The following is an 8,192-nucleotide window of genomic DNA, read 5'->3' on the forward strand; positions in this document are numbered from 1 at the left end:
GGTTGGTCAAGAAGGGACTCATCATACCAAGGCATGCTGAGTGACACATGCACATCACCCCTGCACCCTTCCCAAAGTAAGCACGAGTGCTTGGGTTTTGGTTAATTTTGTAGGGGTTTGTATCAGAATATTTATACTTAAGAGTATGTAAAAGGCCTCTCAGAATAACAAAGCACCCAGAATTGTCATGACAGATTTTTTTGGGGGGGGGGTGTAGAAAAAAAATAAAGTTCACCAAAAAAAGTAGACTGTGTTTGGGGTTGTTGTTTCTTTTGGGTTTTGTTTTATACACTTTAGGGGTTATTCAGTGCAAAAAGGAGGGTTGATTTTATCAACTTATATTCATTCATACCAGTTCATATGCCATTTTATTGTGTATTGTGCAATGGATCATGAATATCTTCCTTCATCCACTCAAAAAGAAGCAGCATTTGATCAGATTCATGGAAATCAGCCCATCATTTGCCAGGCCGCCTTATATCCAGGAGAGGCCCACAGTTGCAAGGTCTGTGGGGCAGTGCCTTCACTCTGGTTTTTGGCCTGAACATTGAAGAAGCTATCCCTGGACCTCATTCCTACTTATATTAGCCCACAGACAAAGAGTGGAAATCCAAACAAACAGCATCCAAACAGCAAGTATCCAAGCAGCACTGGAAACTTTGGCTTGCAAACGTTTGGAAAGAGAATTTCATTTGTTCTATTACCGCTACTGCCAGTGTTTGAGAAGTTTCTCAAATTCCCAACCATGCTCAAGGGGGTGAAAAAGGTTGGGCATTTCTTCACAACAAACCAGTTCTCAATCAGCTATGTATGAATCAAAACTAAAGTGGGTATGTTTGTATGCCAAAGTTTAGAAAGAGGATTTCCTTTTTTTTTTTTACTGCTATTGCCAGTTTTTGTAAGAAAGACTCCTGTATAGCACTGGGGAAGTGTCCAGTTCTGTCCCATGTGTTAGCAGGACCCACTGCTGGTACACACTGGGAAGCCACTGGAAGGGAGCAGAAACAGCTCTTTATCTGTCACACTATTTATTTTGAGCATTTCAGCTGCTTTCCAGTGGGAAACCTATTCTGGGGGGCGGTGTTCATGGAGGGCTCTTCAAAGCTCAGACCGAAATCAATCTGCCACGAATGAGCACACACACTGGCATAGGAGCCTGCAGTCTCTCCTGGGAATCCATGGATCTGACCCAGTTCGGAAAAATTTGCAAAGTTTTCTGGGATTTCTTTAGCAGCTTCCTGGCCATGCGAATGTGGTAGCAATACTTGGTACTACCCTTAATTCTGTTTCTTTCTCCTTAATTCTGTTTCTTGGCTGAATCAGTTGAATGCATTTTTCTTCAGGAATAGTTTCTGCCTTGCGTCCTCTGCGTTTTGAGGCTTATTTTCAAACACAAATGCTGAATATAACCAAGGACAGGCAAAACTGCTGCTCTGTATCAGATCTCCAGCCCAGCATCCCCAGACGCTTCTGGCATTCAGACTTCCCCTCTGCCTCTCCTTTGCTCAAATTACATTTCTCACTCTGTGCCAAATTTACCTGCTCTCTCTCACTCTCCCCACTCCCTATCCCATTTCATTCTTTCCTTGTCCCTTTCTCTTTCTGTCTTGCTCAAGCTGCTTCCAGTCTTTTGTTCTTTCAGGTCACAAATATCCCCGGACTTTCTGATCACCTGCAGTTCTGCCACAGGAAACAGAAGGCCTAGATGTGGGTTTTCATTGTTGGATGCACCATGTTGCTTCTGACAAAACAAGGTGGAAAGTATTTTAATTGCAGTCACCTTTTCCTGGATTGACATTACGGGGTTATTAATATTTGCAGTATTTTTGATGTACCAATTATTTTCTCTGGGGATGAGGCTGGGTTTCTAAATATGGCAGGGACTGCTGCTTGGTTTGTTCTTTCCCCTTTCCCCTTGCACTTTTGGCATACATCTTATTTATTTAAACAAAGCCATAAATTAATGGATCAATATTCACAATCTACATGAAAAAAGAATCCCTGTTCTAATATGCACAAAGAAAATGGAAGCCATTGCAGTGGAAATCCACAATACTGAAAAACAAGAAACCCTGACCAAACAATAGTTTTACCAGCATATATTGTGGCATATTTTGTTTTTGTTTTGCATATTTAGCTATGTGAGCAAAATTGGGATGTAACACACATGGAACCAATAGAAATAATTGTTGATTGATTTTATTTTCCCTATTTTTTTTCCTTCCAAATGTTACAAGTAAGGGATGGGTAACATTTCCTAAAACGGGGATGTTGAACCTCTTTCAGTCTGAGGGCCAAATTCTATGTCAGAGAAGCATTTGGTGTTGGCAAGCCAGTGAGTAATGGGTCAACCGGTAAAAGATGTGGAAGCAAAAGTGCAAAATTAGCAACATATTTTAGCTCATATTGCCAGTAGCTAAGTCTTAGGAGAGGCATTTTAACCTTGCATAATGGGGGGAAATTGCATAAAAGCTGGGAAACCATCAAAGGATCAGTGGTGCAAGAAAGGAGATGGGGATGGGCAAAGGGTAAACAACCTTCTGGGGAAGTCCAGAAAGTATCGTTGGGATCCCTCAGATTTTGTTCCCTTGCCTCCACCTGTCTTTCTGTCTTTGGTTGGGTTCAGAAAACACGACAAATGACAAACCATGGTGATTTATTACCATTATTGGTCATGTTCTCTGAATCCCAACATGGTACTTCACCATGGCAAGTTTGGCTTTTAGAAATCACTTTAAGAAACAATAGTTTGTCCTGTGGTTTCCCCGTGCTGCCATGGCTTGTTGTATTTGAACCCAGGATCATAGTTTCTGCAGTCCTAGTATGCGGCTTCCATCCATCCGTCCGTCCTCCATGTGTGGGCCAATGAGGAAGAGGTCGGCGACATAGGCAGGGAGTGATACACCTTGGGATTGAACTTCAGGTACAGCGGCTGATAGGATACAGTGGAAGGACTGAGCAGGGAGGATGGAAACCATGACAAAGTAGGAAAGAGCCATCTCTCAGCTAGATCATGGTAACAAGCTGCAAACCATGGTAACCACACAGGGTTGTTTGTCATGTTGTGTGAAGGCAGCCTCTGTACATGTGCATGTATGTTTGTGTGTATGCGGAAGACTTAGATCGAATGCAGTTCCTCTCCTTTCTGGGTTAACTGCCTACACCCTGCTGGTAAATACCAAATTGTCAACAAGGCTGTGTCCTTTCCCCATCACTCTGGATGCTCTATCTGTCCGCACACAGACAGCCCCATAGACGGAGCTAACAAGCCTGCCAGATCACTTGATGGCAGCCATCAGTTTCTACTTGTTTTTCATGCCCCAGATAAGACAATGTTATAGCTTTAACGATCTGGAAAAAATTCCAAGGCCAAATGTCATGTGAGGATAAAATGAAGGGAAGAGGACCAGATAAGCCAACTTCAGTTCCTTAAAAAGGGAAAAAACCACGGGGTATAAAAGTAATAAATAAATAAATGGTCCATAACTGTTTTCATGGCCCTTCTGTTTCGATATGTCTACTCTAAGTACAATCAAGTTAGATTTGTGTTTGATTTCACAAAGCCAAATTTGAGTGCTAGATGGGTGGCTGACATCCAAGATCACCAAAGAAGCTCAGTCGCTATGGGATGTTGATGCCACCGGAAAAAGGATAATGGGAGTCCAATGGAAGTTGGGGGATGTGGAATGTCTTGCTTGGAAAAAAAGCTTGGCTTGAACCCTGAACAGGAGCACTCTTGGGGGGGGGGGTGAAAATGTTGCATTTGCAACATGGGTGCTCTCAAATGTGTGTTCAAAAGTGTGCACCCGCACAGATACACACTTATGAAAATGCACGCTCCTGCAACTCCACCTCATGGAGAAGCACATCCCTTCTACAAATCCACATTTTTATCCTTTAGCCTGTGGAGGAGCTTGTGCATGCCGGTGCTCATGCTTAAAAATTGACATTCTTCCTGTTTGAGAATGTGCATATTCCTGCAGAAAGATCTGCTCACACTGCAGAATGTGAATGAGGTGAAATCAGGACGAATTTGGAAAACCTCAGTGAGCACATACATCTCACATTCTCCCATCCGTATCCCACATGTCTTTACCTGAGCCTGGCAATTGGTCTGACCCGAGCAGAGCTGGGGATGCCAGCTAGGTCTTCGCAACAACTTGGCAATGAGACTCTGAAGTGCAGGTTTCCATATCTCATAGTCTCAATTTGCCAAGTGGCTGTGATGTTTGCTCACTTGCTGATCTCATCATCCTGAGGTTCCTGCTGCCTTGTTTCAATATAGCATCATTCCTAGCAAAGCAAGCAAGGAGCCAACATTTTCTACGGCTGGAAAAGTATGGCTGTCAATCAGAAACTCACAAGGGCAACATGCAAGCAATTTGTAAGACATTACACAGGTTCTCTTCTGCAAGGAATGCTCCCCAAGGGGCACCATGAATCTCCCAGTCCCCTTTTAAATGTGCTTCTGCAGACAGATTCATTTTGTGACCCTCTGGTGTTGCTTGCATTCCTGCTGCATCAATTTTCTTGTTTCAACTGACCACTAGATGGTGCTCCTGGAACAGAAATGCAGGGATGCTACTTCCATCCTTTCCCCTCCTCAGCCTCCCAGTGATCAGACTTGACACTGACAATAATTAAGGATAACACCATTTAGCCTTCTGTCATTTGCACTAAATCAGTAATGTTTGATTTTTTTCAACCTTTGCTTCATACACAGAACCCCTTCCCCCTCCCTGTTGCACAAACAGCCCAGATTTCAATCTGAGCTGTTTCCTTGTGGTGAAATTTTACAGCTGCCCTGAATAAGAGCAAACCACAGAAAGCCACATTAAAGCCTTAGGAACTGATGGTTGTTTATTGATGATTATTTGATTTGTTCTGTCAAAGAATCAGGTAAAATTTCTGGGGGTGTTCATGAATTGCACATAAAGGTGCGTTTGTCAGCAGCCATTCTGTATGTTTCTCTCAGGGTTAGTGAAAGATCATCTTAGCAATTTTTAGCACACTATTAGTTATCTTTTATGTTTGTTCCAAAGAAGGGACCTCAGGAACCACATTAAGTGATTTGCTCCAGTCTTTCAAGGCAGACAGTGTCATAGGTCTGGAGCAAGAGAATGAGGTCGCAGCCCTGGAACTTGAGCAAAGGTGTCGTGCTTTCTCATGGCTGGTGCATCAGGATGAAAGTCTCTGCATGAATGTATGATGAAAGGAACAAATGTTGCTGCTATTAGTGAAAGGTGACACTCCAAATCAGGTGCCTTATGAATCCAATCTAGTCACATGCAGGTGTGGGCAATTTGGAGCTCGCTTGCTCATCGCGCACCACAGACTTTCTGTATCAGAGGGAGATGATGAGGCTTATCCAGCAAGGTACAGTAGTTAGAGGGCCAGACTGGGACTTGGGGGATTGGAGAACAAGTGCCACTGGGCCATGAAGCTCACTGGTTGTCTTTGGGCCAGTCACTGCCTCTCAGCCTAACTTGCTTTACAGGCTTGAGAGGCTAAAAATGGGGAGGAGACTTCTGGAAGTTGTCTTGGGTCCCTTGCAGGGGAAAAGGGCAGGTTAGAAGTACATTCCATGTCTCCATCCATATTATCCTGGGGTCCCCATCCTTTTTGAGCTGATAGACACATTTGGAATTTGAAGCCAGTGTCAAGGGCTTTCTCACAAAATGTCTTTCATGAGAAGGAAGCACAAATTCCCTGCTTCCTCAGGAAAAACACTCAATTAGAACACACACACACAGACAAGTACACACAAACCCAAACAAAACATGCACTGCACCAAACCAAGCAAGCTTACATGCACACTCAGCAAAAAATATGCAAACTGAATCACCCCCTGCAGCTCCTGGGGAGTCATCTAGCCCCCCAAAGGCACTCTTTCCTGTATCCCAGCATACCCTTTTCCCTTTGGAGGATAACTGGGTATACTCTAAAATGAAGCACAGGGCTGCAGCCCCCACCCCCCATTTTCAAAGGCTGCCTCTCAGGCCCTAGCAGAACCAAAGGCATTCTGGGAAATAGTGTTGGAGCTGGCACATCATTCCTCGGTATTACTAGCTCTCAGTTAAACATTTTTAAAAAGTATCTTAAGACTAGGAGTAGGAATAAGAATAATAGGAAGAATGGGTCAGAAGACAGGTGGAAGTCATGGGCATTCTTCATGAGGACACTGGGGCCTTGGCCACCATGTTGGCCATCCCAGTGATCAGCTGGACTGGACTGGACTGGGAAAGGGCATCCTGGGTCTTCCCAAGCTAAGGCCATTATTTTACATTTGGATTACATTGCACTTCATTGGCTCTCTGCATAGAAGCAAGGCAATTGGTCCTATTGCTCACACACACACACACACACACACACAGAGAGAGAGAGAGAGAGAGAGAGAGAGAGAGAGAGAGAGAGAGAGATATGCTGGAAAAATAGAGACTCTGAGCAAAGCAAAGTACATGTTCTAGAATACATTTCCAATTCTAATTGTACATGGAGCTGCTCAGGATTTGCCTTGCCAATCAACATCTTATTCATTTTCCTCTGAGTGCGATGTTTCCTTCTTCGGTGTCCATCACTGTCTCTGCCATGCAGGGAGATTTTCAAATCAATCATGCTGAGCTATTTTCATATTTTTGCTTGGCAATGGGAAGTGTGTGATGAATAAATATACTCAGCATAAGAGGAAATTGTTAAGGCCTGTGGTAGCAATATCACTGCCCGAGGCACCAATTTGCCAGCAATCCTGGGATGCAGTAGAGATACTAATATAATAACTATCTATATTAGCCCCCAGGATGAAGGAGAATGTCGCTAAGTTTGTGGTTATCCAGCAAAGGATGAAAACACATTGCAAGAAGTCATCTGAGGTCCGAGGAAGAGGAATCTTAGAGCATGATTGAGATGACAAAGGGCATGAAGAGTGTAGGAAGCTATGAAACAAACCCAGAAGCATGTTCTGTCATGCAAGAAGATTATGAATATTATTTGATGGAAGCCATGGCTTATCACTTCAGAAAATGATGGTTGCAAGGGCTGAAGGACACCTTGCCTGGTAGCCAAGAGCTTTCCCCACTTGCTGCTGCTGGCATCAGGAAGCCTAATCCAGGGAATCCAACAGTTTGCCCTTCCCTAGAACCAATGCCCTAGGGAGGTGCTGGGCTCTCCCACACTAGAGGCATTCAAGATGCAACTGGAGATCCATCTGGGAGGGATGGTTTAACCTGGAGTCCTGCACTGAGCAATGCGTTGGACCCAATGGCCTTCTGGCCCCTTCCAACATTACTATTCTAGGGTTTGCTGATATGATATAATAGTGAATCGAATTCAAGTGAAGGGCAAATGAATTCAGGAGCAAGCACAAACTCAAATTAAAGAAAGTATGGGAGGGGTAGTGTTTTTTTCAGCTCCAGTGTCAAACTTTTTTCAGCAGAAGGGTCAAATTTCACTCTGGAGATGCTCTTGGCTGCTGCGATCCTGCAGTGGTGCTGGTCAAAGGCAACAAGGCCAATACGCAAGCAGATTTTAGCTGGAAGCTCTTACTGCCAGGAGAGGCATTCCAACCTCTCAGAATGGGGAACAAAGGGCACAAAAGCAGGGGAATGGCCTAATAATCGGTTTCTGGGGAAACAGGCTGGGGTCTGGTGACTTGGCATGGTCAGCTGGACAACTCCAATGTGGCAGATTGGGACCCCAGGAAGGCTGGGATCCATTTGACTCTTCTCCAACCCAAAGCCTACATGAAGGTCAAGAGCATCAGCTGATATCAGCAGGGAATATGCTGGCTGAGAATAGAGGAATTTGTAGTCCAACATAGCTGGAGATCAGCAAATGAGAAAACACCAATCCTAAGAAGTAAAACCAGGATTGAATTAGCATGACTTTTACCTTCTGAAAGTCCTGTATAATCAATTTGCTTCCTCCTTACTTTCACCTGGGCTTCCATAATTCACATCTTCTTTCCCCCTTTCTTTTTGCAGAGAGAAAAACCCACAGTTATTTGTTAGGCTTTGAAAAACCTGTTGGCACCCCTTCCTGTGTCACCCTTTGCTCCAATTTGATGCTTGTTTGCTAAGAAGAGCAACTCTTTCTTTTTGACAGGGTCTCAAGACCTTTTTTCCACCCTGTCTGGGATGTTCAGCTCATTTGAAATATGCCTTTTTGCAAAATTCTAAAGCTTTTGTCTTGTGATG

This window comes from Varanus komodoensis, unplaced genomic scaffold (genome assembly GCF_004798865.1).
Source record: "Varanus komodoensis strain SLA01 unplaced genomic scaffold, ASM479886v1 scaffold29_1, whole genome shotgun sequence".
NCBI lineage: Eukaryota > Metazoa > Chordata > Lepidosauria > Squamata > Varanidae > Varanus > Varanus komodoensis.